A 9811-nucleotide genomic window follows, 5' to 3' on the forward strand; every position below is an offset into this window, starting at 1 on the left:
ATTACACAGTGTGTAGACATAGATTACACAGTGTGTAGACATAGATTACACAGTGTGTAGACATAGATTACACAGTGTGTAGACATATATTACACAGTGTGTAGACATAGATTACACAGTGTGTAGACATAGATTACACAGTGTGTAGACATAGATTACACAGTGTGTAGACATATATTACACAGTGTGTAGACATAGATTACACAGTGTGTAGACATAGATTACACAGTGTGTAGACATAGATTACACAGTGTGTAGACATATATTACACAGTGTGTAGACATAGATTACACAGTGTGTAGACATAGATTACAAAGTGTGCAGACATAGATTAAGGATATACGATCAATTTTGATATAATGTTTCCCAATGTTGGGTTTAAGACAGAAAATCTCGTTTCAAGGTGTAAGAATCTACATTGTTTAGCCCGGGGAAATCTTAATCTGATGCTGACCGAGAGCTGCTGCATTTTCGTACTCCAAATTAGGTGCAGAATTATTATTTTCCGAAATCAAAATCAAGCGTTAATTTCATGATTTTCAAGCAAATCCGATGTATATATATCCTTCCATGCACTGATATTATTCCTGGGGATAGTTGATGTAGCTTGTTAGTTTGGACCTGCCAGAATGGCGGATATGTCTCAGCACTGCAAGCTCTATAACAATACTTTTTTATAGAGCTGATGTTCAAGTCAATTTCCAAGTGAACCCAAAACGACCTTAATTCATCTTACACACGGATAGCATGTAAACTTCAATGTACAAAATGTAGCTCCACAGACATGTCGGCATCGTTCATAATTGATAACGCTGAGGATAATTATTACCTGTCTCCCTCGATAACAGTCGTGTTCAGGATTCTGCAGTATAAGGATATGCTCTTTCTGTGGCGGTGTTGAACCTGTGGAAATACCTTCGAGATGCTGCAGCGAGCATATCTGTTCTGTATGTGGATGTCCTATATCGGTGGGTATACCCTGTAAGTGATGTTATGTTGCACATTTCATCACCTGCGTGTTGTGACGACAGTTTTTTTTATGACAATACATGTGATTAATCATATTATTACGTTATCACAGTAGAAAAATGGAGACCAAACGTCCTTGCAAAGAGGTCATTTCCATATAATACGAATTAAATAACGTGTTATTTATTGATTATTTATTTAATTATTTATTCAATTTCAACGGCTTCTACTGTATGTCTTTGAAGACATTGTTCTATATAGGAAACATCATTACATCGACATTGTTATATGTGACACCAGCATCATGTCTTGTTGTTCGATGTATTTCATGGAGCAACTTGCCTGAAGAATTATATAGTAATAGTTGAATGTAAATCAACACTTCCTATCTATCTACCAACCTATTTCGAGTTTTAAAATTGAATTTGCAATCTATATATTCACGCAAAAATACATATCACTAGACATAAGATGATTGACAGTATATAACTTTGTCAGTTAATTTTGCAATGAAATAGTGTAAAATAAAACATAAAATTATATCTACTGGTTTAGCGTTGGTACCTCTTTAATTATGTAAATTGTAGCTATTTTGGTTGTGATACACTGTTTGTTTATTTTCCTCTGAATACGACTTTAATCTTTTTCTCTCTCTCTCCCCCTCCTTTGCCTTTACATTCTCCTGCTTTTTCTCCGTTTTAAATTATTGAAACATGTTGTTGCGACCTTTTGTTAAATCAAACTTCAATGTTGTCCATGTAATTCTATTAAGAAACAGACTTGTATAAGTTTTCCGAACTTGTTTCTGAATCCTTTTTCATTATCACAATAATCAAATACATGCAATACATCTGTATATATAAGAACTGATAAAGTGAGCGTAACCCCTGGAGTACCGAGGATAAGGTGAGTGTAACCCTAGAGTATCGAGGATGAAGTGAGCGTAACCCCTGGAGTCCCGAGGATGAAGTGAGCGTAACCCCTGGAGTACATGGAAGAGGTTAGTGTAATCCCTGCCGTTCCGAGGATGAAGTGAGCGTAACCCCTGGAGTACCGAGGATGAGGTGAGTGTAACCCTAGAGTATCGAGGATGAAGTGAGCGTAACCCCTGGAGTACCGAGGATGAGGTGAGTGTAACCCTAGAGTATCGAGGATGAAGTGAGCGTAACCCCTGGAGTACCGAGGATGCGGTGAGTGTAACCCTAGAGTATCGAGGATGAAGTGAGCGTAACCCCTGGAGTACCGAGGATGAGGTGAGTGTAACCCTAGAGTATCGAGGATGAAGTGAGCGTAACCCCTGGAGTACCGAGGATGCGGTGAGTGTAACCCTAGAGTATCGAGGATGAAGTGAGCGTAACCCCTGGAGTACCGAGGATGAGGTGAGTGTAACCCTAGAGTATCGAGGATGAAGTGAGCGTAACCCCTGGAGTACCGAGGATGCGGTGAGTGTAACCCTAGAGTATCGAGGATGAAGTGAGCGTAACCCCTGGAGTACCGAGGATGAGGTGAGTGTAACCCTAGAGTATCGAGGATGAAGTGAGCGTAACCCCTGGAGTACCGAGGATGCGGTGAGTGTAACCCTAGAGTATCGAGGATGAAGTGAGCGTAACCCCTGGAGTACCGAGGATAAGGTGAGTGTAACCCTAGAGTATCGAGGATGAAGTGAGCGTAACCCCTGGAGTACCGAGGATGAGGTGAGCGTAACCCTTGGAGTACATGGAAGAGGTTAGTGTTATCCCTGCCGTTCCGAGGATGAAGTGAGCGTAACCCCTGGAGTACCGAGGATGCGGTGAGTGTAACCCTAGAGTATCGAGGATGAAGTGAGCGTAACCCCTGGAGTATCAAAGATGAGGTGAGTGTAACCCCTGGAGTATCGAGGATGAAGTGAGAGTAACCACTGGAGTATCGAGGATGAGGTGACCGTAACCCCTAGAGTATCAAGGATGAAGTGAGCGTAACCCCTAGAGTATCGAGGATGAGGTTAGTGTAACCCATGGAGTATCGAGGATGAGGTGAGTGTAATCCCTGCAGTACCGAGGATGAGGTGAGTGTAACCCCTGGAGTATCGAGGATGAGGTGACCGTAACCCCTGGAGTATCGAGTATGAAGTGAGAGTAACCACTGGAGTATCGAGGATGAGGTGACCGTAACCCCTAGAGTATCAAGGATGAAGTGAGCGTAACCCCTAGAGTATCGAGGATGAAGTGAGCGTAACCCCTAGAGTATCGAGGATGAGGTTAGTGTAACCCTTGGAGTATCAAGGATGAGGTGACCGTAACCCCTGGAGTATCAAGGATAAGGTGGGTGTAACCCCTGGAGTATCGAGGATGAGGTGAGTGTACCCCTTGGAGTATCAAGGATGAGGTGACCGTAACCCCTAGAGCATCAAGGATGAAGTGAGCGTAACCCCTAGAGTATCGAGGATGAAGTGAGCGTACCCCCTGGAGTACCGAGGAAGAGGTGAGTGTAACCCCTGGAGTGCCGCGGATGAGGTGAGTGTAATCCCTGCTGTGCCGAGGAATAGGTGAGTGTAACTCCTGGAGTGCCGAGTATGCTGTGAGCATGACCCCTGGAGTATCGAGGATGATATGAGGGTAATCCCTGCAGTACCGCGGATGAGGTGAGTGTAACCCTAGAGTATCGAGGATGAAGTGAGTGTAACCCTAGAGTATCGAGGATGAAGTGAGTGTAACCCTAGAGTATCGAGGACCAAGTGAGCATAACCCCTGGAGTACCGAGGATGCGGTGAGTGTAACCCTAGAGTATCGAGGACCAAGTGAGCATAACCCCTGGAGTACCGAGGATGCGGTGAGTGTAACCCTAGAGTATCGAGGACCAAGTGAGCATAACCCCTGGAGTACCGAGGATGCGGTGAGTGTAACCCTAGAGTATCGAGGATGAAGTGAGTGTAACCCTAGAGTATCGAGGATGAAGTGAGTGTAACCCTAGAGTATCGAGGATGAAGTGAGCGTAACCCCTAGAGTATCGAGGATGAGGTGAGCGTAACCCCTGGAGTATCGAGGATGAGGTGACCGTAACCCCTGGAGTATCAAGGATAAGGTGGGTGTAACCCCTGGAGTATCGAGGATGAGGTGAGTGTAACCCTTGGAGTATCAAGGATGAGGTGACCGTAACCCCTGGAGTATCGAGGATGAAGTGAGAGTAACCCTGGAGTATCAATGATGAGGTGAGTGTAACCCTGGAGTATCGAGGATGAGGTGACCGTAACCCCTGGAGTATCAAGGATGAGGTGAGTGTAACCCCTGGAGTATCGAGGATGAGGTGACCGTAACCCCTGGAGTATCGAGGATGAGGTGAGTGTAACCCCTGGAGTATCGAGGATGAGGTGACCGTAACCCCTGGAGTATCGAGGATGAGGTGAGTGTAACCCCTGGAGTATCGAGGATGAGGTGACCGTAACCCCTGGAGTATCGAGGATGAGGTGAGTGTAACCCCTGGAGTATCGAGGATGAGGTGACCGTAACCCCTGGAGTATCGAGGATGAGGTGAGTGTAACCCCTGGAGTATCGAGGATGAGGTGACCGTAACCCCTGGAGTATCGAGGATGAGGTGAGTGTAACCCCTGGAGTATCGAGGATGAGGTGACCGTAACCCCTGGAGTATCGAGGATGAGGTGAGTGTAACCCCTGGAGTATCGAGGATGAGGTGACCGTAACCCCTGGAGTATCGAGGATGAGGTGAGTGTAACCCCTGGAGTATCGAGGATGAGGTGACCGTAACCCCTGGAGTATCGAGGATGAGGTGAGTGTAACCCCTGGAGTATCGAGGATGAGGTGACCGTAACCCCTGGAGTATCGAGGATGAGGTGAGTGTAACCCCTGGAGTATCGAGGATGAGGTGACCGTAACCCCTGGAGTATCGAGGATGAGGTGAGTGTAACCCCTGGAGTATCGAGGATGAGGTGACCGTAACCCCTGGAGTATCGAGGATGAGGTGAGTGTAACCCCTGGAGTATCGAGGATGAGGTGACCGTAACCCCTGGAGTATCGAGGATGAGGTGAGTGTAACCCCTGGAGTATCGAGGATGAGGTGACCGTAACCCCTGGAGTATCGAGGATGAGGTGAGTGTAACCCCTGGAGTATCGAGGATGAGGTGACCGTAACCCCTGGAGTATCGAGGATGAGGTGAGTGTAACCCCTGGAGTATCGAGGATGAGGTGACCGTAACCCCTGGAGTATCGAGGATGAGGTGAGTGTAACCCCTGGAGTATCGAGGATGAGGTGACCGTAACCCCTGGAGTATCGAGGATGAGGTGAGTGTAACCCCTGGAGTATCGAGGATGAGGTGACCGTAACCCCTGGAGTATCGAGGATGAGGTGAGTGTAACCCCTGGAGTATCGAGGATGAGGTGACCGTAACCCCTGGAGTATCGAGGATGAGGTGAGTGTAACCCCTGGAGTATCGAGGATGAGGTGACCGTAACCCCTGGAGTATCGAGGATGAGGTGAGTGTAACCCCTGGAGTATCGAGGATGAGGTGACCGTAACCCCTGGAGTATCGAGGATGAGGTGAGTGTAACCCCTGGAGTATCGAGGATGAGGTGACCGTAACCCCTGGAGTATCGAGGATGAGGTGAGTGTAACCCCTGGAGTATCGAGGATGAGGTGACCGTAACCCCTGGAGTATCGAGGATGAGGTGAGTGTAACCCCTGGAGTATCGAGGATGAGGTGACCGTAACCCCTGGAGTATCGAGGATGAGGTGAGTGTAACCCCTGGAGTATCGAGGATGAGGTGACCGTAACCCCTGGAGTATCGAGGATGAGGTGAGTGTAACCCCTGGAGTATCGAGGATGAGGTGACCGTAACCCCTGGAGTATCGAGGATGAGGTGAGTGTAACCCCTGGAGTATCGAGGATGAGGTGACCGTAACCCCTGGAGTATCGAGGATGAGGTGAGTGTAACCCCTGGAGTATCGAGGATGAGGTGACCGTAACCCCTGGAGTATCGAGGATGAGGTGAGTGTAACCCCTGGAGTATCGAGGATGAGGTGACCGTAACCCCTGGAGTATCGAGGATGAGGTGAGTGTAACCCCTGGAGTATCGAGGATGAGGTGACCGTAACCCCTGGAGTATCGAGGATGAGGTGAGTGTAACCCCTGGAGTATCGAGGATGAGGTGACCGTAACCCCTGGAGTATCGAGGATGAGGTGAGTGTAACCCCTGGAGTATCGAGGATGAGGTGACCGTAACCCCTGGAGTATCGAGGATGAGGTGAGTGTAACCCCTGGAGTATCGAGGATGAGGTGACCGTAACCCCTGGAGTATCGAGGATGAGGTGAGTGTAACCCCTGGAGTATCGAGGATGAGGTGACCGTAACCCCTGGAGTATCGAGGATGAGGTGAGTGTAACCCCTGGAGTATCGAGGATGAGGTGACCGTAACCCCTGGAGTATCGAGGATGAGGTGAGTGTAACCCCTGGAGTATCGAGGATGAGGTGACCGTAACCCCTGGAGTATCGAGGATGAGGTGAGTGTAACCCCTGGAGTATCGAGGATGAGGTGACCGTAACCCCTGGAGTATCGAGGATGAGGTGAGTGTAACCCCTGGAGTATCGAGGATGAGGTGACCGTAACCCCTGGAGTATCGAGGATGAGGTGAGTGTAACCCCTGGAGTATCGAGGATGAGGTGACCGTAACCCCTGGAGTATCGAGGATGAGGTGAGTGTAACCCCTGGAGTATCGAGGATGAGGTGACCGTAACCCCTGGAGTATCGAGGATGAGGTGAGTGTAACCCCTGGAGTATCGAGGATGAGGTGACCGTAACCCCTGGAGTATCGAGGATGAGGTGAGTGTAACCCCTGGAGTATCGAGGATGAGGTGACCGTAACCCCTGGAGTATCGAGGATGAGGTGAGTGTAACCCCTGGAGTATCGAGGATGAGGTGACCGTAACCCCTGGAGTATCGAGGATGAGGTGAGTGTAACCCCTGGAGTATCGAGGATGAGGTGACCGTAACCCCTGGAGTATCGAGGATGAGGTGAGTGTAACCCCTGGAGTATCGAGGATGAGGTGACCGTAACCCCTGGAGTATCGAGGATGAGGTGAGTGTAACCCCTGGAGTATCGAGGATGAGGTGACCGTAACCCCTGGAGTATCGAGGATGAGGTGAGTGTAACCCCTGGAGTATCGAGGATGAGGTGACCGTAACCCCTGGAGTATCGAGGATGAGGTGAGTGTAACCCCTGGAGTATCGAGGATGAGGTGACCGTAACCCCTGGAGTATCGAGGATGAGGTGAGTGTAACCCCTGGAGTATCGAGGATGAGGTGACCGTAACCCCTGGAGTATCGAGGATGAGGTGAGTGTAACCCCTGGAGTATCGAGGATGAGGTGACCGTAACCCCTGGAGTATCGAGGATGAGGTGAGTGTAACCCCTGGAGTATCGAGGATGAGGTGACCGTAACCCCTGGAGTATCGAGGATGAGGTGAGTGTAACCCCTGGAGTATCGAGGATGAGGTGACCGTAACCCCTGGAGTATCGAGGATGAGGTGAGTGTAACCCCTGGAGTATCGAGGATGAGGTGACCGTAACCCCTGGAGTATCGAGGATGAGGTGAGTGTAACCCCTGGAGTATCGAGGATGAGGTGACCGTAACCCCTGGAGTATCGAGGATGAGGTGAGTGTAACCCCTGGAGTATCGAGGATGAGGTGACCGTAACCCCTGGAGTATCGAGGATGAGGTGAGTGTAACCCCTGGAGTATCGAGGATGAGGTGACCGTAACCCCTGGAGTATCGAGGATGAGGTGAGTGTAACCCCTGGAGTATCGAGGATGAGGTGACCGTAACCCCTGGAGTATCGAGGATGAGGTGAGTGTAACCCCTGGAGTATCGAGGATGAGGTGACCGTAACCCCTGGAGTATCGAGGATGAGGTGAGTGTAACCCCTGGAGTATCGAGGATGAGGTGACCGTAACCCCTGGAGTATCGAGGATGAGGTGAGTGTAACCCCTGGAGTATCGAGGATGAGGTGACCGTAACCCCTGGAGTATCGAGGATGAGGTGAGTGTAACCCCTGGAGTATCGAGGATGAAGTGAGAGTAACCCCTGGAGTATCGAGGATGAAGTGAGCGTAACCCCTGGAGTATCAAGGATGAGGTGAGAGTAACCCTGGAGTATCAAGGATGAGGTGAGTGTAACCCCTGGAGTATCGAGGATGAGGTGAGTGTAACCCCTGGAGTATCGAGGATGAAGTGAGAGTAACCCATGGAGTATCGAGGATGAAGTGAGCGTAACCCCTGGAGTATCAAGGATGAGGTGAGAGTAACCCTGGAGTATCAAGGATGAGGTGAGAGTAACCCTGGAGTATCGAGGATGAAGTGAGAGTAACCCCTGGAGTATCGAGGATGAGGTGAGAGTAACCCCTGGAGTATCAAGGATGAGGTGAAAGTAACCCTGGAGTATCGAGGATGAAGTGAGCGTAAACCCTGGAATATCGAGTATGAGGTGAGAGTAACACTGGAGTATCGAGGATGAGGTGAGTGTAACCCCTGGAGTATCGAGTATGAAGGGAGAGTAACCCCTGGAGTATCGAGGATGAGGTGATCGTACCCCTGGAGTATCGAGGATGAGGTGAACGTAACCCCTGGAGTATCGAGGATGAAGTGAGAGTAACCCCTGGAGTATCGAGGATGAGGATGAGGGGAGTGTAACCCCTGGAGTATCGAGTATGAAGTGAGAGTAACCCCTGGAGTATCGAGTATGAAGGGAGAGTAACCCCTGGAGTATCGAGGATGAGGATGAGGTGAGTGTAACCCCTGGAGTATCAAGGATGAGGTGAGAGTAACCCTGGAGTTTCGAGGATGAGGTGAGAGTAACCCTGGAGTATCGAGGATGAGGTGACCGTCACCCCTGGAGTATCGAGGATGAGGTGAGCGTAACCCTGGAGTATCGAGGATGAGGTGAGGGTAACCCCTGGAGTATCAAGGATGAGGTGAGGGTAACCCCTGGAGTATCAAGGATGAGGTGAATGTAACCCCTGGAGTATCAAGGATGAGGTGAATGTAACCCCTGGAGTATCAAGGATGAGGTGAGAGTAACCCTGGAATTTCGAGGATGAGGTGAGAGTAACCCTGGTGGAGTATCGAGGATGAGGTGACCGTAACCCCTGGAGTATCGAGTATGAAGTGAGAGTAACCCCTGGAGTATCGAGGATGAAGTGAGAGTAACCCCTGGAGTATCGAGGATGAAGTGAGTGTAACCCCTGGAATATCGAGGATGAGGTGAGTGTAACTCCTGGAGTATCGAGGATGAACGATATCAGAACCACTACAGACTCTGACGTGGTCCCCAATGTGTACCTGTTTGTAGATATAAATCACAATATCATCAATAAACATTATTTATTGAATTTGAATATGTATGCAATTCTTTGGAGTCGCTTTAAAGATATTTCAGCATAGCTCTAGTGAATATTCAAATTAAATTATCTCAAAATATTGTGTAAATGTACATGTTTTTCATAATAACATTTTCTATCATTTTAACAGGCGCAAGTGTTTCTAACCCTCCCACTAACCCTTCGTCAGGAGATCATCAGCGAATATCCACAGCCGTCCTGGCATCTTCTTCTACCCAATACGTAGTAGAGTCAAACAGTCATGTGGCTTGGGACACCTTTTATTGGTCGGGCGTTTCACAACCTACAACAGAAATTTTAATGAATACTGAACCATGGGCAGACAGTACGAGTATGACAAACTATAGACAGATCCGACCTACAACGTCCTCAGAATATCTGAAAAGAACCGGTACCAAATCAGAATTCAGTGGAGTGGGTAGTAATCAGGGAGGGATGGACACTTTGACAGTAGAAATA

The sequence above is a fragment of the Mizuhopecten yessoensis genome, unplaced genomic scaffold (genome assembly GCF_002113885.1).
Source record: "Mizuhopecten yessoensis strain PY_sf001 unplaced genomic scaffold, ASM211388v2 scaffold3661, whole genome shotgun sequence".
Classification (NCBI taxonomy): domain Eukaryota; kingdom Metazoa; phylum Mollusca; class Bivalvia; order Pectinida; family Pectinidae; genus Mizuhopecten; species Mizuhopecten yessoensis.